At 42.7% G+C, this 23,258-nt stretch overlaps 1 long non-coding RNA gene across 4 annotated transcripts in view; it reads right to left on the reverse strand.

Annotated features, from left to right (window-relative positions):
• Positions 1–23,258, reverse strand: part of LOC102166460 (uncharacterized) — a 418,456-nt gene that overhangs the window by 69,107 nt on the left and 326,091 nt on the right. Inside the window, exon 6 of one of the 4 annotated variants that reach the window (XR_014844450.1) lies at positions 18,059–18,254. The exons of the other annotated variants lie outside the window; for them this stretch is intronic. This is a non-coding gene — a long non-coding RNA (uncharacterized LOC102166460). The remainder of the gene's footprint in view (positions 1–18,058; positions 18,255–23,258) is intronic. 4 annotated transcript variants of the gene reach the window in all.

A 23,258-nucleotide genomic window follows, 5' to 3' on the forward strand; every position in this document is an offset into this window, starting at 1 on the left:
GGTTTCCTATTCCACCTTTTAATCGACAACTTCAATAATTTCCTAAAAATGTCTTTTTAAATTTTCAGTATTTCTTAAGCTAGGATAACTTTACCTGAAAAAGGAGGCAGCAGCCACCAAGGTAATATGAATTCAGGAACTCTGAGAAGTCGTTATTCCTTAAAAATAAAACTACCTACTGGCTACCTAGAACCTTGTTGATCAGCCTAACAACTCAGGCTTGATTTCATGCTTTAAATTTGGGATCCAAATCTACCCTAAGAAATGAACACCATAAGCTGTGAGTATGCATGAAGGCTTTCTGTGGAAGAGGGCTGGTGGGGAAGCTTTGCCATAGGACTGGTGGGGCTGGGGAACTGAGCAGGACCCTATGGGTCAACAGACAACCGCCCCCAACTCCCATGTCCTCTGCCTTCCTCTTGTTTGTAGAAAAGCTTAAGCCCTTTTGAGTTCCAAAGAGTAAATTTAATCAGAGGAATGAGAAAATGCAGAAAGGAAAAGAGTCAAGCAAGACAAATAGTAATAGTTTAGCCACTGACAAAGTCAAGGACCTTTATTTCCTCCTCCAGGGCTAAGATAATATTCTTTTTTTTTTTTAATTTTATTTTTAGGGCTGTACTTAGGGCATATGGAAGGTCCCAGGCTAGGGGTAGAATTGGAGCTGTAGCTGAGTCTTTGACCTACACCACACCCCACAGCAAAGCTAGATCCTTAACCCACTGAGCAAGGCCTGGAATCGAACCCAAGTCCTCATGGATACTAGTAGGCTTCATTTCTGCTGTGCCAAAATGGGAACTCCCTCTTGTTTTTTTTTTTTTTTTTTTGCCTTTTTTAGGGCTGCACCCATGGCATACGGAGGTTCACAGGCTAGGGGTTAAATCAGAGCTACAGCTCCCGGTCTACACCACAGCCACAGCAATGCAGGATCCAAGCTGTGTCTGCAACCTACACCATAGCTCACAGCAAAGCTGGATCCTTAATGCACTGAACAAGGCCAGGGATTGAACCCACAACCTCACGGTTCCTAGTCGGATTCATTTCCATTGCACCACAACAGGAACTCCCTGTTCATTTTTTGTTTTTGTTTTTGTTTTTTTTGATAATATTCTAAGCCATGTCCTTTGAGCTGTTTTGCAGATATTGAAACCCCCATCAGATGGAAGAAGTTAACTGTAGGTTGCCCATAAACATGTAGACCCCAGATTGGTTGGAACCAGAAGGTTGATGATGCTGACCCCCAATTACCTCACCATCAACCAATCAGAAGAATGTCCAGTGGCTGATCACCCCCCCCCCTTATAGTTAAAAATCTTTTCCTGAAAGCCATCGAGGAGTTTGGGTCTTTTCAGCACTAGCCACCTGGACTCCTTGCTTGGCCCTGCAATAAACACTTTACTTCCCCTTCACCACAGCCTGACATCACTGGGGAATGTGCCCACTCTGGGGAAACGTGCAGAAGTGAGGAGGGTTGGGGTGAAGAGGGGGAACAGTGAGTTCACCAGATCGTCTCCCTCCTGCCTCCCACCCTTCCAGCCTCTGTCTTCATTAAGGTCTTCGGAGGAGGAAGAAAACAGTCGGTCACTGTCGACTTTCAGGTGACTGAAAATCTCACCATGGCTCTCTTCCTAACCTTGGCAGACTTGGTTTTTAAAATATTTTAAATGGAAAGCCAGCAAGAAGACAGTATGTTCCTGTAATAGGGTACACAGGAGATGATCTGAAGCTCCTTTGAGGTGATGCTGAAGGCCAGGCAGCAGAAGATCTCTGTCCCCTCAGTGCCTGGCACATAATGGCATCCACCTTGGGTCCTTCTGACAAGCCATTCCCAAGGCTAATCAACAAGAAAATGGGAAATTATGTAGAACTGGTTATTATTATTATTATTTTGATCTTTTTCAGGGCTGCACCTGAGGCATATGCAGATTCCCAGGCTAGGGGTTGAATCGGAGCTCCAGATGCCGGCCTACACCAGAACCACAGCAACACGGGATCCGAGCTGCATCTGTGACCTATACCACGGCTCATGGCAATACAGGATCCTTAACCCACTGAGCAGCGCCAGGGATTGAACCTGTGTCCTCGTGGATGCTAGTCAGATTTGCTTCCACTGAGTCACGATGGGAACTTCCTGATTCATTTTTTAACATAGTATCACACACTCACAGATATAGACACACACACACCCCAGTATAACTGAAGTCACTATGAAACCATAGTTCTCTGTCCTCATATTTAATAGAAATTGCAAACTCTTTTTTCGTTTTTCTAATCTCCATAATGATCATTGTAAATGACTAAACTATTCTCTCCAGAAGATGTTCCATAACTGAATTAGATGTTCTCTGATAGTTGAATATTTAGGTTGTTGACTTTGAAAGAATAACAATCAGCTCTCTTTTAAAAATGTAACAAGACATTTCACTGCTAAATACTAGTTTGCATCTCTGCACAATACTTTTAAAGTATCTTTATCAGAATCTCCTAACAAAATGAACACAATCCTTAATATTATCTAATATCTGGTAAATATTCAAAGTTCCCAATAGTCTTCATATGTCTTTATTTGCTCAAACTTAAAGCTAAACAAAGTTGATACCCTGCATTTTGTGGTTATACCTCTTGAGTCCCTTTTAACCTAGAATCCTGTCCCCTGTTCCCAGTCTTCTTCTATCCCATGGACTTGTGGAGGAAACTGGGTCAGTTTTCAATCAGAATTTTCTACCTTCTGGGTTGCTTCCTGGAAATGTCTTTAAACATAGTCTTCTAATCTTGCCATTTAAATTAAAAGTTGGTTCTTAGTCACATCTTTGGTAAAACAAAAACAAACAAACAAACAAACAAAAAAACCACAAAAAACTTCACAGGGGACCATATTTCACATTGCATTATCAGAAGGTACATAATATAAAGTTGTTCCACCAAAAGTGATGATAAGATTAATTGGTCAGTGAGTTTAAATGATGACATCTGATCGGTTCATTTTAAAGATGTATTTTTTGGAGTTCCATTATGACTCAGCGGTAACGAAACTGATTAGTATCCATGAGGAAGTGGGTTTGACCCCTGGCTACGCTCAGTGGGTTAAAGGATCCGTGAGCTGTTGTGTAAGTCACAGATGTGGCTCGGATCTTAGGCTGGCTGCTACAGCTCTGATTCGACCCCTAGCCTGGGAACTGCCACATGCTATAGGCGTGGCCCTAAAAATAAAAAAAAAAAGTATTTTTTTCCCTTTAGACCATCAAGTAATCAGTGGGGTAAGTTCTAGCATCCTACAACCTACAGATATCCAGTCCCTTCTTCAATCTTTGCCCCAGTGATTTTAGCATCCATGGCTGAAACTTACCTAAACTGAGTATCTCACTAGGAGTTGCAAAATGTCTATTTCTATTTTTATCACTTTCTCTATATTTATTCACTGGAATTCTATTGAGACTTTCTTTTTCCCCCCTCATTTATTAATGGGAATTCTTCCGTAAACAAGAGCCTCTCCTTATTAACTAGGGCTATTTAGTGATCCTACGTTCCAGTTAATATTGATGTGTTTCAAACCTCCCAGACTGTGGCATACAACAAAAATTTTATTATGTCTGTGGATTCTGTGGGTAAGGAATTCAGACAGAGCACAGTGGGGATGACATGTCTCTGTTCTGTGCTCAAATGGAAAGACCTGCAGGCTGGGATGACTCAGCAACTGGATGTTTGAAAGATCTGGAAACTCCTTCACTCATAAGTTTTTCTTGGGAGAGAATGACTTGTACCCTGAGCTTAGCTGGGACTATTAACCAGAGTTCCTTCATATGGACTATCTGTGTGGCTTGGGCTTCCTCACAGCATGGTGGACTCAAGGAAATTGAGTTCTTTTACTTAGATGGTCAAGGCTCCAGAATGAATGTCCCAGCAGACATGGCAGAAACCCGATTTCCTTTTATGACATATCCTTAGAAATCACAAAGCTTCGCTTTCAACATAGTCTATTCGTCAAAGCAGTGTGAAGCCAGCCCGATTTAAGGGGAGGGGACACAGACCTCACGCCTTGATGGGAGGGTGGGAGGTCACATTGCAGAAGAGCACTTGGGATAGGAGATATTGTGGCCATCAATGGAAAATACAATCTGTCACCACCTAAAATGTAGTTCCTACAGGGGAGGAAAAGAAATTCTAATTCTACACACCTAATTATCATGACTTAGAGTAAGAAACCAGTGTAACAGCCATCTTGAATGGTGAAAAATTAAGATGTGTTTCTGAGAGGTGAGTGTGAGGCTTTCTCACACTGATAACACATTGATTTAGAAAAAGCAGTCACTGTGTCTCAATTTATTCTTTTGATACACAGATTGTCCCAAATTTAGCTCATGGGAGCCCCTCTTCAGCTGGCTTTTGTGTCCTTTAGGTAGTATAGCATTAACCTTTGTTAGCTTTGTTGCTTTCTGACATGACAAGATGTGTCAAGCTTATACCATATGTTGTCTGCCCCACACCTAGCCATTTCTCCAGCTCTTTCCAACGGACAATGATATTTAGAAACAAAATCTGGACATTAACGATATTCATTTATACAGGGCTGATGTTGCTTCCAGGGTCTGTGAGTGAACAAAGACAAGACAGAGCTTAAGATTCCTTTTAAAAAATGCAATATGTATAGGTGTATCTTTAGAAGTTTAAGTTTATACTAATATTTATAATTCAAATTTAAATAATATGGAATTTTATCTGATATTTTTGACTTTATGTCTTTTCTCTTATACTATGATTAATATAAATCTTATACTATAAAACTATTTTAGAAAATAGAAAATAGCTTCAAAACATCAATGCTAATATTATTTTTAACAATAGGGAATACCTAAAAATAAAGATTAAGGCTTCTTTAAAGTTTTTTGTTGTTGTTATGCTCATTTAATTTTTCAGTTTTGTCCTTAGAATAAATCACATGAAGCCTGTCTAGTAACTATACAGTAAATGTACAGTAAATGAAACTTCAAAGTGCCCTCAAATGAATTTTATTCTCTTCCTCTCTCTTACCACATTCCCTCTCAGCCCATAGGTAGCCATTATCATTAGATTTCCATTTATGCTTCCAGCATTTCTTTTTACAAATGTAAACAAATAAGTGTGTTTGTTTATACCCTGGCACAAACAATAGAATATTATTTGTATTTTTCTGCATCTTGCTTTTTTCACTTAACAGTATATCCCAAAGGTCACACACCATAAAACTACTAGAATCCTTCCTCATCTTTTTTTTTTTTTTTTCTTTTTTCTTTTTAGGGCTGCAACATTGGCACATGAAAGTTCCCAGGCTAGGGGTCGAACTGGAGCTATAGATGCCGGCCTACACTACAGCACAGCAACTCCAGATCTGAGCCAAGTCTCAAACCTACACAATAGCTCACAGCATGCTGGATCCCCGACCCACTGAGCAAGGCCAGGGATTGAACCCACATTCTCATGGATACTAGTCAGATTTGTTTCTGCTGCACCACAATGGTAGCTCCCTAGAATTCTTCCTCATCTTACAGCTGCATGTACTTCATCATGTGGGTTCACCATCATTTATTTAATCAGTCCCCTGAAGATGGAGGTTCAGGTTGATTCCAATCTTTATATTTCAAATAAGGCTACATTCAGAGTTTCTTCTGTGGCACAGTGGGTTAATGATCGTGCTTGTCTCTGTGGAGGTGCTGGTTCAATCCCTCACCCAGGAACTTCCATATGCTTTGGGGGTGGCCAAAAAAGAAAAAAACGGGGGGATCACTTAAGGCCACATTCAATAACTTTGTGCATAAATTATTTTGTTATTCATTACTGTATCTGAGATAGATGCCTAGAACTAGAACTGCCAGGTCCAAGGGTCAGTGCATCTGTAATTTTGCTTGATGCTGCCAATTTCTCTCCATAGGGGCTGTGCTATTGTTTCCTAAGAGCAATGAAGGGGCTACTGGTCCCCCCAAAGATATCATCAAAGTTTTGGATTTTTGCCAGTCCTATAGGTGAGAAATGGTATCTCGGTGTACCGCTATTTTGTATTTCTCTAATTATGAATGTGCTTGAGTAACTTTAATATGAAAGGCCATTTTTATTTTCCTTTTATGAATCTTATCTGTTTCATGTCCTCGGCTCATCTATCGAATCATTCTTTTCCTCTTCCAATATCTAGGAGTACTGTTTTGCCATGCAAAAAAAAAAAATGTTTTTCCTTTTGAAATCATTGAATTTGTCATTAGTTTCTACTATTGATTTGGCATTGAAGCCATAACTTGAAAGGTTCTCTTCATTCTTAGGTCATAGAAATCCATGCATGGATTTATACCCATAAACAAGCTTGTCTACTGGAGATCTAGAGTTAGGAAGTCATGGTAAGAACAAAAAGATTCCATTATCTCTAAATTTGAATTTATTCTGGGAAATTTTTAGGGATTAACACCACCCAAGATACCAGGACTTAATTTTTCAGGTGGCGTGTGGTGAGAATAAGCAAGGGCCCATGGGAAAGGTAGTTGATTGATAATTTGTAAGATAAGGAGAGTGTCGTTATTTACTTTGTGGTGTTAGCCTTGTTAAAAAATGGGTTTTGTTTGTTTGTAAGAATGTGAGTTTAATGAAGTGTTAGGGGAGCTTTGTTATGTGGATGACAAACATGGTCTTACTCTGAGCGTAGTATCTTTACAGTATCCTAGGAGATAGGGAAGATTGGGCAAAAAGCTCATGTGTGTCTCATTTAATATAAATACAAAATACTACAATGTAATATACAATTTCATGAAATAAAACAAGAGTATCAACTATTTGCCCAACTATTTTCACATATATTTCACTCTTTTTAACTTATTTTTCAATCCTTTACAAGTAAAATCTTCTATATAATCCTCATGTATACAAAATAAATGAAGTGGGGCTGCCTTAGTGGAAGGGCTGGTGGGTCCTGACCCCCATCCTTTGGGTCATCTCCTTCCTCCAACATGGAGACCCAAGGCTCTGCTAAACACAATCCTGGATTTAATTGATCCTTACTTGATGACCACCTTACAAAGCTACTGGGGGATCAGCGCGCAAAATTCATTTACCTGAACTGCAGTCACTAAAACTTAATTCCTGTCTAACTTGGCTTCTATGGAGATCTCCCAGCATTTCCCAGGACAACTCTTTATCCCTTTAATCTGGGAAGCATTGACATCCCTTTGGTCCCACTGGTCACTCTTGCCTGATGGCTCTTCTTCCGCAGAACTGGTTCTTGATCCTGATTTCCTTGCATTCTGATGGAGGCCCCCACCAATGGGATGTGGCAAGAAGAGTGAGACTTTGAAATGTACAAAAAAATGATGGCAGTTTGTCCTTTCTAGGCACTCTTCCAAGTCATCCCCACCTTTCATTGTCTTTAACTTTTTTTAAAACTCTGTAAGGGGCAGACGACTGAAAATATTCCACAAGTAATTCTTGTCCAAAGAATTTAAATTGTGTCTCTGGGAGATTGTACTTGATTATTGCCCTGTGGCTATGGACCAATTTTGAATTTATTTATAAATTCATTTCATATTCTTCATGGTCTAATCTATGTATGAAATTTTGAAGTCTCCTTTAATTCTGCTGTTGCATCTTATTGTTTCCCTCTTTAATGAGTTAAAAAACCTTTGACATATGTTCACATTATATTTGTATGAGAATTTTTATGTTTAGCTTAAAGAAATGGTCATTTAACAGGCCGTAGCTAATGACTGCCAAGAGAGCTACAGAAACCTACTCTGATGTTGCCAGAAGTTATGAGCTAAGGTGGAATGAATGAAGTCTTGCCACTGGAAGGAATCAACTTGTTTCCCCACCTCTACTCTCAATTTTCTTTTCTCTTGGTAGCAAGTCACTTTCAGTCCCTGTCTGGTCCTCTAGGGGCCTCTGTCTCTATCTTATAATCTTCAAGACCTTCTTCGTTCATCCCGGAGTTGCAACCTTATTATATTTAATTAATGCGCAATACATGTGAGATCAGACAAGCGTAGACATGTTAGGTGACCATGAAGCTGGCCATGAGATGTCCATTTGCCGAGACACTAGAAGTCCCTTGGGACAACCCACACCAAAGGCAGAAAGAAAGAGACATAAAGAACACTACCTAGCAAAAGAGCATTAATCTTGGCACTGAGGAGCATTTGAGAGAATAGCTCAATGTCTGTCACTCAGGGCTCTCGCCATCTCCCAATCCGACCTCCATAAAATTAATGTCTGAGTTCTAAGAAGAGCAGAGAAGTTCAAAGTATAACCCACACAAACAACTGGACTTAAAACTCTCCAGGACTTGGGGGCAGGAGCAGAGCTGTCCACAGAGTGCCCCTGGGAAGGGAGAAAGCATAGTCTTCCCCTCACCTCTGACCACTGACCAGTGTTGGTCCTGTGGGCTCCATGGCTTCAGATAAGGAGTGCCCAGGAATAGCAGCCTGGCCCTGAGGCCACTGTCTGCTGCCACTAGAGCCATTTGGAAATAATTATGGGAGACTGCAGGATCTGAGCTATGTATGTGGCTACAACAGGCCAGTGAAACGTGAGTTATTACTATAACTATAACCACTACCCACAGTCTGGTCAGACCTTGAAACATATTTTCATCTTTTCATTCAATAAAAGTTTTTTGTTATTTCTGTTTGTTTGTTTTTAAGCACTTAATGATATGTTAGTCACTGAATATAGATGTACACTAAACCAAATATGTTTCCCTATAACTTATGCCTGGTGGTCCTAGCTCTGCTCTGCCCACTACCGGCTCCCTTAAATGTTTTTGATAAAAATCTCCATAGTCCTTTATTGCAAAGTGACAGGCCCAGTTCAAACTAGCTTAAGAAAAAATGGGTATGTATGGGCTCCTGTAACTGGAAGGCCAGGGAGCACAGGCGGGGGTCACTGACGTTCCTGCTCAGTTGGATGGAAGAATGTCATCAATTTCATCTCTTCCCACCCATCTCTCAGTTAAGGTTTTCTCTGTATTGATTTTATTCTCAGGAACGATTCCCCCACCAGGATGACCAAAATGGCCCTTGGTAGCTCCATACTTTACAGGCTCAGAGCACCCTTGATCTCAGAAGAGAGATCTTTTTTCCCAGAATGCCCTGTGTATTTCTGAAAATTCTGATTGGCTCTTCTTGATCAGTGCCCACCCCCAACCAGTCAGCAAATATCCTAGGTAAAGTGCTCTGATTGGCCAACTGGGTCACGTATCCACTCACACTTCTTCCCCTGGGAAGGTCCTACCCTATGATTGACACCTCCTTTGGTGCATTGCAAGCATACTCCCTCCATCCATACTTCTAAATGCACAAGTTTCCTAGGTCTCTGTCCTCGGTGAGCATGTAGCTAAACTGCCTTGCCTTAAATTTTTCTTTTTTGCTTTTTAGAGCCATACTCGCGGCATATAGAGGTTCCCAGGCTAGGGGTCAAATCAGAGCTACAGCTGATGGCCTATGCCACAGGCACAGCAACGCCAGATGTGAGCTGCATCTGCAACCTACACCACAGCTCATGGCAACGTCGGATCCTTAAGCCACTGAGCGAGGCCAGGAATCAAACCCGCAACCTCATGGTTCCTAGTTGGATTCATTTCCGCTGTGCCACGATGGGAACTCCTGTCTTGCCTTAAATTTTAACTCTGCTGTTTATTAGCTGTGTGACTTTGGGCAAATTACTCTGGGCTTCAATTTTCTTATCTGCAAAACTGGATAATAGTACCTACCTCCTAATGTCATTGAGAGAGTTAACTGAGATAATGTGTATAAAACAGTGTCTGGCACATTCTAAGTGCTAAATAAACATTAACTATTATTATTATCATTACTATTACCATACCTCCAGCAAAAATTTGACCAAGAACCTAAACTCCACGTATTTGAAAGAAATCTCAGGAAGAAAAAAGTAGCATCATTCATACTAATATACAAGCCTTTGAATGTGTCTTTCTCAGAGAGAACACACTGGAGCCATTTTTTTTACCAGGAGAGCCACAAGGAATTTACCACTGCCGCACAGTTAAGGCTCATTAGGTTGACTATGTTCTGATCAGAAAGTTGGAGTTTCAGACTTCAAACAGGATCCCTTCTCATTAAGTGAAGATGAATGGCATTTTCCACATTTGCAGAAGTGTAGATCAGCATTCTAAAAGAACTCGCATGCATCTAGCCCTCCTCCTGATTAGTCACGGCACTTAAAAATCTGAGTGAGACAAGCATCCTTTGTGGACTTTTACGTTAGAGCTCTTTCTGTTAGAGTTTGGACCGGCTTTGAGATATATAAACCCAATTAAACTGTGTCTGGCTTTTTCAAAAGCAGAGGAGAGAGAAAACCTCTGAGGGCAGCTTTCCCATTTTCTGCTCTTTACCAAACCGCTTGACCTTTTGCCACCTCATTCCTAGCAGCTAAATCTTGGGTCGTGTAGGGGGGTGACCTACGGTGAGTTAGGGGAAAAAAAAAATAATCCCAGCTCGAGCTGGAAGACAAGCTAATTTGGAAACAAAACCCATACAGACACAGGCATGTGCATCTACTCAACACCCATTGCTCTAAAGCTGTGTTTGGGGAGTTAGGAGGTCTTGACAGGGCATTTGAGGTGACCAGGTCCGTGTCCCTGTCCATTTTGGTTTTCTGCCATAAAACCATGAGAAGTGTTCATTTTCAAAAATAGAAAATGAAGGAGCTATTTCGGTAACATCGCCTATAACCAAATACCACTCAGACCTTCAGATAGCCAACCACACCATGTCTTCTCCCTGACTTTCCACCAGGGTGTAACAATAACTTTACGAGGTTTTTTTCTCTGGGGAGGTACATTCAAAAACAAGTACTTGTCCTTTATCGAGCATCTACTGTTCTAGCATCGTGTTTGAGATGCCCTGTATCTTCTGTTACAATCAGTAACTGACCACAGGAGACAGATAGAGGAGCCTGCACTGTACCAGCCCTCAATTTGAATCAGGTAGGCCTGGCCCCAGATGAATGGGCAAGTGAACAAGACTCCAGATGACTCTAGTTCCCAGCTTTGAGCCACCATAACCCAAGCTGCATGGAGCCGAGCTGAGCTGTCCCTTCCTAGGGCACATGGAAGATTTATGTGCAGTGAATTGTTGGTATTTGATCCTGTTTGGTTTGGGGGACTCTGTTACATAAAGAGTAAGAACAATGAGGATAGGGTTTTCCCACTGTGGCTCAGTGGGTTACGAACTCATTTAGTATCCATGAGGATGTGGGTTCAATCCTTGACCTCGCACAGTGGGTTAAGGATCTGGTGTTGCTGTGAGCTATGGTGTAGGTCACAGACGTGGCTTGGATCCTGCATTGCTATGGCTGTGGAGTAGACCATTGCTATGATTCGACCTCTAGCCTGGGAACTTCCATATGCCACAGGTGTAGCCCTGAAAAGCAAAAGAAAGAAAAGAACAATGAGGATAAAAGTATCTGCTTTTACTTATAATGTTGTTGTGAGGCAGTGAAGGATATATATGAAATGCTTGGTACATTTTAAAAATTACATTATGGAAACACAAAAATGTTATTGTAGAAAGATTTGGGTAACATACAAGCATATCTATGTATACATGAGAGTTTCAGGCTACATCCCATGTAGCAGTGGCTGATCCTGACTGGAGCTCCTCAGAGGCTCTTGAAACAGTGGAAACAGTCATAACAATTATGATCTATTTTGAACATTTTATAATTTTATAATTAACAAATCAATTTTTTTTTTTTTTTGCTTTCTAGGGCCACATTTGCGGCATATGGGAGTTCCCAGGCTAGGGGTCAAAATCAGAGCTACAGCTGCCAGCCTACACCACAGCCATGGCAACACCAGTTCCTTAATCAACTGAGCGAGGCCAGGGATTGAATGTGCATCCTCATGGATCCTAGTTGGGTTCGTTAACCGCTGAGCCACAAAAGGAACTCCAACAAATCAATATTTTTATTAAAAATATAATTAGGGCATCCACAAAAGGATCAAAGGATTTATCAAAAGGGAATTCCTAGTGCGCCAGGGATGAGCACCATCTAATGAGGAGACACATTTAAAGCTCCTTCTGTCAGTAGCTCTGTGACTGGATAAACTCACCTAGAAATAGCATCCGAAGTCTACGTCTGGAGCTGCCTGGTGGCTCAGTGGGTTAAGGATCTGGTATAGTCACTGCTGTGGTGTGGGTCTGATCCCTGGCTGGGAACCTCGGCATGCCACGGGTGGGGCCAAAAAAAAGTCCACCTTTGAGGTCATTGCGAGTGTGAGGCCTGGGCAGTGGGGCCAGGCCTGTGATAGGCCCTGAACCGGACATCTTGGTCTGCTGCCCTGCCCCTAATTCTGGTAGTCTGATCCTCTGCCCCTAGCTGGCCGGGACCCTTCCTTCCTTGGAATTTGCAATCTTTGGAGCAGCACCTACCGTACTCAAGCTCTAGGCTTCCTCAGCCTCCCCCACACCAAGAGCTGCTCTCCTTTGCTTCCCAGTGTCTAGGGAGCTAACATCCCCCTCGACTTTTTTCTTGTCTCTCTCCCTTCCCAGCCTCTTCCTACCAGGCCTCGGAGAGTCCTCTCAGAGCCACTGTTTTCTCTCTTTAGCGCCATTTAGTCTCTCCTACTGTAAACAGCAAGAGCAAAGAGAACAATTAATGTTTGTACAGTGAATTGCAGTCTGTAGAGCGTTTCCACAGACATCCTGGTATCAGAGGCTCACATCACATAAATCGTTATTACTCTAATGTCGTTACAAGGATGATTTCAGGTTTATGTGGGAGGAACAAGGCTCTTAGAGGTGACGTGACTCATCTGAGGTCAAATGACCTGTAAGTGGCGGAGCCTGGACTCAGGTATCCCAAGTCTGCCGCCCTCATCTGTCCGTTCTGTCAAGCTGTGTCCCTGTGGGCAGACAGTGTGGCACCTCATCATACACAAGCCATTATCGCCACGATTGGTGTCATTCTTCACCAGCTTGGGTTCACTCAGTGGCCCTCATTTTCTTTTCCATGAAATTAATGTTGCATTTACAGAACAGGATTATGTAATGGGAACCTTCTGGGAATTATTACATATTCTAAACCTCAGTTTACCCATTAGTCCTTAGTTTTTCTATGTTTAAAATATAATAATAATACAATGATTACTGTGGTTACAATAACAGTAAGATGCAGAATTTATAGTAGTCGGTATTTAAACGGCGACAAGGTACTGCAACCCGCATTTACGTGTGTGATTGTCATAGCTGCCCAGTAAAGTTAGGTAGATAATATGCCAATTTTATAGAATAAGTAACTGTACCTTGGAGAGGTTATCAATACCTAGTCCACATTCTCTCCACAAATAAAAGTTGCCCTGTGATTTGTACTTAAGGTGTTGGCTTGTTCTGTACATTTCCCGCACCTCCAGCCTGGTATAACACAGTGGGAGAGAATGTCACTTATTCTGTGTCTAGGGTAGACCTTCTGAGACTTTTCTATGCGAGGGAACCACCTGGGCAGCTATTAAAATTCAGATTCTTAGGCCCAACCATCCCCATGTATTCAGTAGGTCCAGGATGGGGCCTGAGCATTTGCATTTCTAAGAAGCTTCTAGCTTCTGTAGGTACTTCCTGTCTGTGGACAATATTTTGCAAAGCGCTGAGAGAGGGAACATGACTCGGGCCTCAAAACCTTAGTTCCATCACCTCTAAAAGGGGTTAATAGCATTACCTACTCCATAGGCCAATAATGAAGTAATGTGTACAAAAGTCCTTTTTATTTTTTAATTTTTTTACAGCAGCACCTGCCACATACAGAAGTTCCTGGGTTAAGGGTCGAATCAGAGCTACAGCTGCAGGACTATACCACAGACACATCAATACCAGCTCCAAGCCGCATCTGCAACCCATGCCACATCTTGCGGCAACGCCAGATCCTGAACCCACTGAGTGAGGCATCCAGGGATTGAACCCACATCCTCACAGAGAAAACACTGGGTTCCTAACCCGCTAAGCCACAACAGGAACTCCCAAAAGTCCTTTTTAAACTATTGAGGGCTATCGATGCTGTTATGATGATCCACTGCTTCTAGTGTATAATGCAAAATAGATCTGAAAGTTGAAAAATTCTATCCAAAACGTTCTTACATGGACCTCAGGGGTGGTTTTCACATGATCTTCTACACATGTGATGCCTGTAGAGTTGGGGGACACGGTGGTGTTGGCTGAATGAGAAGCCAGTCCATTCAACTCGTAGTTGATGGGGTCCATTCCAATTTCAATCCAACATAAGGACACCTATCTGCCTGGTGATGAAGTGTGTGTCAGCACAGCTGGTTTACCACTTGCCCCATGTGGGGGCACTAACCAAGGATGGGCAGAAAGAGAAGAGAGAAAGGAACCGGGACTCCCCGCCCGCATCCTCCCCCACTGCCGTGTGGGCTTCTCTTTTCACAGCAGCCTTGGTCAAACAGCCAGGCTGAAGTGCAGTTTTTCTTCCCTTGCTTACTCTAGCACAGGAATTACTGGAGCCTTGAGAGTGACAACAGCAGGAGCTGGAGCAAAAGGCCCTTCCAGCCACATGTTGGTTGGTGAACCTCTGAGTGAGAGAAAATCAGCCCCATGAGGATTCACTTATTCTTGAGCTTTGGAGTCAGACAGTGTCGCATTTAAAGCCAGGCTCCTCTTAGCAGGATGGATTTATGTGAGTTACTTTGTCTCCTTGAATTGCAGTTTATTTACTGGAAAAGAAGGTTAATAATATTCCAATGCCCAATGCACTCAGTAAATGACAACTCATTATTTTTTATTAATATTCACTCAACAAGGATTTATTGTACATGTTCTATGTGCCAAAGAATATGTTGAGCACTGGCAATGCTAAGATAAATATAACATTGTGGCTGTCCTGGAGAAAACTACATTCCAGTGTGGGAGACGGCAGTCAGCACGACACACGTGTTACAGGTACTGCTCTCAGTACATGTGCCAAGCAAGCTACCAGGAAGGGAGATTGACAGAGTGGTGGGAATGTTTTCCGCCGCAGCTAGCAGTCTTCCCTTCGGCTCTTCCCTTCCCTGTACTCTTCCTGTCCTGAGGCATATTAAGTTAAGATGTCCAAAGTTTAAAGGATAGCCCTGAATAATTGTCCTTGGTCAGTATTCCCTAAGCCTCTCTGATCTGTTGCCCAACCCAGCCCTGGCCAGCCAAAATCGACATCAACTGGGGTGAATTTACACTATCCACTCAGCATGCTCTGTCTACACAAGGCATTTCATTCAGGTTTGGAAAGTTACAGGCTGACGCAGCTCTGGAGGTTTGTTTGACTTTTTTTTTTTTTTTTTTTCAAATGTTTCATTTCTTTCCTTTTAGGATCTGTGCCCTAGTTGTTCTGGGAAACTTGTGACCTCTCTGTGTTTTTAATTAGAAGATGTCATTTTTCCATGGCAACCTATCTTGATGTCCTAAATAGAGAATCTGTAAAAATCAGTTTTTCTACGAGGGGCCAAGCAATTGGAATGGAGACTGCCCAAGGAGCACCAGCGCCCAAGCCTGGTGGCTCCACTGCTGGGGAAGGTCCCCCAGGGAGAGAAACACCACCAGGGACTCTTGCTACAACTGATCCTGCACCATAGTGGTCAGCCATGGACCTCTTGGTTTGAGCTTATAAAACCCACTTCTTGACAGTCGTGTGGGGGAATTTGCACTTTCCAATTGGCATGGAAACAAAACCATGTCAGCCATGAGTTATGGTGTCTCCAGGGCCAACAGCCCATAGGTAATAGTTCAGAAGCCAGGAAAACATTGATGGGAAACCATTGAAACCAACCCAAGCTCCATGGTGGCCAAATTTGAACTGACCCTTTCACAGCAGCATCTCACCTCCTAAAGGGAATGAGCGTCTTTAGGAAATGATGAAGGAAACAGAGATATCACACATCATACATTGCAAGTCAGTGCTGAGGAAACAGTAGTTAAATCATTTGGCAAAAAACTGACTGGTTTCAAAAAGCATGCCTCAAATTTTGTAATTCTGGTTTTTCTTCCTTTTATTTTTTTTTAAAGCATCATTTCCATTCAGTAAGGCAGACTTGCTGATAAACAGAAGTCATCCTAACCATGGGGATTATACTGATGCGTTTTAAAGTGAGATCATAAAGTGACTGGTGAGTCCTTCTTTTACACTTGACCCAGATAGAAAGGTACAATGAGGAACCCTAAAGCAACCCACTCGTTCAGTGTACACATTAATTCAAAACCCGCTAGGTGTTAGGCACCAATAACAATAGCTAACACTTGTTGACGGCTGATCTTTCTTAGGAACTGTTCAAGTGCTTTGTATGTATTAAGGACTCATAATAATAATAATATCAATAGCTTTCCCATACTAGTGATATGCCAAGAACTGTGACTAAGTGTCTTCGTGTCTAACTAAATTCATATTTGCTATTGTTTTCCTCAATTTTCAAATCAGGAAAGTGACGTATAGAGAGGTTGGATGACTTTTCCAAGGTCACAGCTGAATACGAAACCATTCAGTATTGACTCCAGCATCTGTCAGCACTTGTAATGGCTATAAATACTACTTCTTCCCACTCCGTGTAAGAAGGTTTCTGGAATCAGGAAAGTATATTTGACATGCTGAGCTCACTCCCACCTCAGGACCTTGCACTGGCCATTCCCTCTGCCAGGCCTGCCCTTCCCCACATCTTTGCTTGACTTTCTCCTTCTCATCACTCAGCCATCAGCTCATAGGTTCTTCTTGGAAATGCCTCCCCTGACCCCCAAGCTAAAGCAGCTCTCCTCACCTGAAGCCTATCACTCCATTCCATTTGCCTAGTTTAGTTCCTTCAAAGTACCTTTCACCTCCCCAAATCACACTGTTTCTTTACATGTTGAGTCCTCCACCCACCCCACCCCACCCTCAGTGGGATGTCAGCTCCACAAGGGGGACAGGACTCCTTCTCAGTCACTGCTGTATCTCTCCTATGTGGAACAGTGCCTGCCATGGAGCTGGTCACTCACTCACTACTTGCTGAATACACAACTGGAGCAAACCAGTATTGAATTTTGTCTTGAGCACCAATTATAATGACAGCAGCACTGGTTATGACAGCAGCAGCAACAACAATTTTTTTTCAAATTTTTTTAAGTTTATTGCAGTGTAGTTGATTTGCAATGGTGTGGTAATTTCTATTGTACAACAAAGTGATTCATGTACACAATTCTAATAGGTAATAGCAATTAATGGCGAGTCATATACTGCGCAAAATGTTTCTTATCAGTTCCTGTGAGGTAGGTATTATTATTGGCCTCCATTTTGTAGCCTAGCAAAATGATATGTGATGCCAGTGTCATCACAAAGCTGAGAAGTCCTCAGGGATGTTATACACCTAACAGCAACAACTCGAAGCTACTGTTAGTGAAGCAAAGGGTGAAGCCAGTCAGCACACACCATGGCGAGTCCTTAACCCTCCAGGGGCCTCTATGTCCTTCTCAGTTAAAGAAGGAAAGTTGAGGTTTCAAAATTAAGATGGGTCAGCGTCTAGAATTACAGCATGGTGCAGTAGACAGAACCCGGGAAGTGGCTCTGGAATACCTGGATTTGAATTCTGACTTTGTCCCTAGCCAAGTGTGGAAGAGTGGGCAGTCTCTCAATTGCTTCAAGCCTCAGTTTCTCCTTCTGTGAAATGGGGTAATAGTCCTGATGTGCCTGGCCTGCAGATCTGCAGAGCAGGAGAAGTATGATACGTGAAAGCAACTAGCACTGTGACTAGTGCATGGTCAGCACTCAATAAATACATCTTTTCTTCCTCCATTCCTTTGCTGGAAGTCATTCAGTATTTAGCCCTCCCGTCAAAGGCCTGGATGTTTGAATTCTATGTCCTCAGATTAAGCCAAATACTCCACAGGTCACCTATGACCAGGGAGCTCTCTTTGACCTCTTTAGAAGAAGGATGGCTTGGAAGTTCCCATGCGGCACAGCAGGTTAAGAATCCAGCATTGCCACAGGGGTGGCACAGGTTGGATTTCTGGCCAGCGAATTGGGTTGCAGCTGTGGCATGGATTTGATTTGATTGCATTCTGGGCCCAGAACCTGCATGTCTCACCTCTTGTCCTCTTCCCAAGCCTGTGAGCAGATGGATCCATCGTTCAGAGGGGACACAGGGCAGGGGTACAGGGGGGCAGTCTCATCTGGCAGGTGACTGGAGCCACAGGTGCAGTGGAGCCAGGATCAATGACCCCCAGCTGTTCTGCTGCTTTTCAGCTTCTGAAACACCTCTGGGCCCTATTTCAGGAGACTTTCTTGGGTCATGAAAGTGTGAAGCAAAAAGATAACATTAGAGGTGGATGGGCTAATCAATTCTCCTAATTTCACAGAATGGCAGTGGCAGATATTTAGATGGATGTTTAACTTCAATTTAGGTAGGTTTTTGTTTGCTACATGGAGAGAGATTTGGATAAAACAAAGCCTTCCTGTGAAGCAGGGACCCCTGGTCCCCTCAGGCACAGGGTGCTGTGACCTTCTGGGCTTCCACTAAGGCGAGCCTTCAGAAGATGGGATTGCCGTGGAGGTACAGCGGTGGGCTGGTGACTTTCAAGGCCAGTGGCTCAAAGAAGTGAGTGTCTGCAGCAGTGAGATGCAGGGTGCTGATCCACGGCCGAGGTCCTCAGTCTGCACTTCAGCAGGGTCCCACCCAGTCATTGATGGGCGCAAGCTGCGCAAGCTTACACACCTGGTCAGGGGCAAAGCCAGCTCAAATCCAGGGATTCTAGGGCACTTTCAGTTTGGGAAACCCTGAGCTAACATTCCTGCCTCCTTCTGAAGTTCTAGGCAGTGGTGTTCTTGGATGGAAGCAGCCCATCCACAGAGCGACTCTCCACACATCTGGCCACCACCTTTGACCATGTTGGGATTTTTTTCATTATGAGAGTAAATTTAATTCTCAGGCTGAATGTCTAAAATCTCCCTCCCTCTCCCTCTCTCTTTCTACAGGTAAGAGACTCTCTCACAATTTCCCAATAGATTAAGTTATGGGAGGTTGGTAGATTAGTTAAAAAGGCAGGCTTTGGAATCTGAAGAACTGGATTCTGGAGTTCCCATTGTGGCCTAGTGGTTTAAGAACCTGACAGTGTGCGTGAGGATGCAGGTTCGATCCCAGGTCCCACTCAGTGGGTTAAGGATATGTCACTGCTGTGAGTTGTGATGTAGGTTGTAAATGTGGCTCAGATCCTGCATTGCTATGGCTGTGGCAAAGGCCGGCAGCTGCAGGTTCAATTTGACCCCTATCCCGGGAAGTTCCATTTACCACTGGTATGAACGTAAAAAGAACAAAAGGAACTGGATTCTGCCTTGGTTCTGTTTTTCACCTGGCTACGGGAACCTAAACAAACACTTATGCTGATGAGTCTTGGTTTTCTTATAGTATATTAAGAGCATGATGTTATAGTGAAGATTAAATTTTAAAATATGTGCAAAGTAACTTCACAATGTAAGTACCCAACAATTGGCTGCTGTCATAGCCATTATTAAGCAATAATATTATCATTATTGTCAAATTCTGCCACCTTGCTCATTCCGCCGAAGAACACATTTTCACTTTAGCACTCTGTTGGTAACTCTCTGTGGATATCTAGAAATCCTACTTAACAAAGAATTAATCTTTTAACAGTATATGCTATGAAAAGAAGTATTTATTTTCCAGTTCTGATAAAACATACCTATGAAATTGTATGGTAGTCCCAGGTGTAAAAGGCTTTAAAAGACTTATTTCTAATCACTTGCATTGTGCCAATTTAGGATTTTATTCCATCTATTTGCAAAAGTGTTTACTTTGTGCCAGTCACTGGGCGAATAAGCTATGGCCCTGCCCTCAGGCAGGTTTCAGGGTAGTTGGAGAGACAGACATGCGGACAAGGACCTGGAGTAGTTCACGATATGGTCACTAAGGAGCATGACAAGCTTGAGGGCAAGGGGGGCTGGAGTCAGTCCTGGGGAGAAGGCAGGGAAAGAGTGATTTTGAAGACGGAATGATGTTTTAAGGTTGGACAGATGAAAAGGAAAGGAAAGCGTATTCTGGGCGGAGTAAAGAGAAACATAAAGGGTGTGTGTGTGTGTCTTACAAAAATGTGGAATTGCTGGGTAGTGGACCAGTAAGGCAGAAATCCCATGATGGAGATCTTTAGTGTTCACACACAGGAGTTGATTTTGTAGCCAGAGGGTAGCCACTGGCACTGGAGTATTTTAGCAGTGTGGTCTTGAGGTCAGATTTGAGTTTTTGTAGGATCCCTGCAGTGGCAGGTATGGGAACTAGAGCAGAACGCAGACTAGAGATAGCTATTAGCAGAGAATGGAGAAAAAGGGCAGCACTGGGAACATCTAGAAGATAAAATCTTCTATTTTAGGTGTTAAAGATGATTCCTGGTGTGCCAAGGTGCGGATACGGTCACCAAATAGTTGGGTACATGAATGTAACACTAATCTTTGCTTACCTAACAACCATGCCCTACATTCCATTTTCCTCCTGCTAGAATCCCAACTTACTATGTTACAAAGAGAGAGCCTTTGATATTAGAAAAGATTGGCCTAACTCCTATGGATGAATTATAATTGATTTAAACCAGTTGTGCTATTCTCATTACCTTTGGCCATTTCATCAAATTGTAGGCAAGTGATTCATTTATTCTGGCTAATGAAACATAACGAGGGGACATCCTGGATGAATAAAAAGACACACCACCTGGGGAAATAACCCTCTGACTGGAAGTGAGCATAACCCCAAGTCCAGCTTTCCCCTTTGCAATGAGTACCTGGTCCCTCATGGCAACTTTGAGCATTGGAATAAATCTGCATTGAATAGTGTTGACAATCTCTGAACCTCCTGCTAAGTAAGATTAAAATGTTATGCTATTTGGAGTTCCCACTGCCGTGCAGTGGGTTAAGGATCTTGTATTGTTTCTGGGAGGCTCTGGTCACATCTGTGGCTCAGATTTGATCCCTGGCCCGGGAACTTCCATATGCTGTGGGTGTGGCCAAAAAAGAAAAAAAGATGTTCTGCTATTTTAAGGCATCTGTTTTATTTAGGATAGGATATATTGAGGTAATAAATAGACTCCCAACGTAATGACTCAGATATGACAGAATTTATTCCTTGCCTTTGAGTGGTTGTGACTGGATGTGGCAGGTGGGTGGTGACGGAAAACTCAAGAACACAAACTAACGTTGGCTCTGCTGTTTTCAACATGTGGCCTCTAAGATGGCTCTGAATCACAGTTATCCAGAGGGAGGAAGAGGATAGAGATGCCCTTTCGGGGGGTTTTATGGGCCAGGCACACATATATACGGCCACATCACTCCCACTCACATTCCATTAAAGAGAATGGAATCACATGGCCACTTCTAACTGCAAGGGAAACTGAGAAATATAGGGTAACTGGGAAACCACATACCAACTTCTGCGTATGGAAGAATGGATTTTGTGAGCAGCTTAGAGTCTCTGCCACACCACTGTAAACTGAATTTTATTGTTGTTGTTACTTGCAACTGAAAGAATCCCTAACTGTTCTAATGGGTCTGGAGCTTAAGGGAGACTTGGTGGTGGGTTATGAAGTTTTTGCTTGACTATAGTATCTGTATTTTCCAAGACATGTCATGTGTGATAGGTAAAAGCAATGGAGTGGATAACGTCAATCACCCAGGAAGAATGCAGAAAGTGAGAAGAGACACAGAGCCCTTTAAATTGCTCATTGGACTCATCTAATGCAGAAGAATCCATCTTACTGCCTGTGAAAGAATGACTCAGACATCTCAGTGGCCTGGAGGGACTTGTCTTAGGTTGAGCAGACTCATGGCTCGATGTAAGAACCTGACTTGACAGCCTACAGGTCACGTGAATGTGTGGCATAAGCAGCCATGGACAGACTATCAGGTGTCCTCCAACCACCTGGCTAAAACCGTCCTCCAAACACCATCCTCCTAAGTTCCTGATCATAGTGGCTAAGCAAAAAGAGAGTACTCAGCTGTGGCTTGGTCTGGAGACTTGGGGATATAGGCACTACTTGGCTAGAGTTCTATCTACTTATTATTCAAATAAATTCCACAAGGGTGGAAGCCATATTATATACATGTCACACACCCCCCCCCCCCCGTACTCTGTAAAATGAGGTTAATAATAACTAGCATACATGGCATTCTTAGTTTAAGCCAGGCATCATGCTATATATTTTACCAGAGATATCTCATTTAATCCTCATAAAAACTTTATCAGGTAGGTAGTACTATTATCATCTTTTATCACCATGAGGAAACTGAGGTTAAAAGAGGTGACATGACTACTCAAGTCACAGAGTTCACAAATGGTTGAGCCAGGATCCAAACCCAGAAGTCTGAGTAAACCCAACCCTAGACCACACCCATAAATCCTTGTTGTAAGGATTAAAGACCTGGGTAGAGTGCCCTGCTGGCACCCAGTAAAGGCTCCATAAATGGCTTTTTCATTATGTCATTGTTTCTTCTTCGAAAGGCATTGTGTAATGATCTCATAGGATTGTATAGTGGGCTTATATTAGGTGGGCTGTTTCGTTCTTTATGGGATTATGAGGAAACTATGCATAGCCGATTCCTTTGTTAGGAAATGTATAGATTTTGTGACGTGGTAACCACTGAGGTCTTGGTGACAGGCAATATCTGGGGGTCCTGGCCCAGAGAGATAAAAGTCCCAGCAGCTTTGGAACTTCCTGGAGTTTAAAGCTATAAGCCTTTACTTACTAGCAGTGTTTATGATCTCTTGGAGGGCAACATTAAATTGATGCTATTAGTTGTTATTCTCGTAATTTTTCCTCAATAAAGCTACTTTCCTAATATAAAAGTAAAAAACAAAACAAAACAAAACAAAAAAAACTTGGAAAATGCAACGAAGTAAAAAAGAGGAGACGTTCCCATCATGGCACAGAGGAAACAAATCTGACTAGTATCCATAAGGACGCAGGTTGAATCCCTGGGATTGCTCAGTGGGTTAAGGATCTGGTGTTGCCGTGAGCTGTGGTGTAGGTCACAGATGCGGCTCAGATCTGGTGTTGCTGTGGCTCTGGCGTAGGCCGCTGGCTACAGCTCTGATTCAACCCTTCTCCTGGGAACCCCCATGCGCTGCGGGTGTAGCCCTGAAAAGACCAAAAAAAAGAGGAAAAATCAACATAATTTAATTGTTCAAAGACAGTCCCATTGACATTTTTGTGCTCTAATTCACATTTTATTCATTTTTAAAATTTGTTTGCTTTGTTGATAGCATGAGAGACCCTCAAATTCCCATG

Source organism: Sus scrofa, chromosome 4, assembly GCF_054392235.1.
Source record: "Sus scrofa isolate SSC_HxYL_T2T_F1_AM1 chromosome 4, Sscrofa_HxYL_maternal_Yorkshire_Landrace_v2.0, whole genome shotgun sequence".
NCBI lineage: Eukaryota > Metazoa > Chordata > Mammalia > Artiodactyla > Suidae > Sus > Sus scrofa.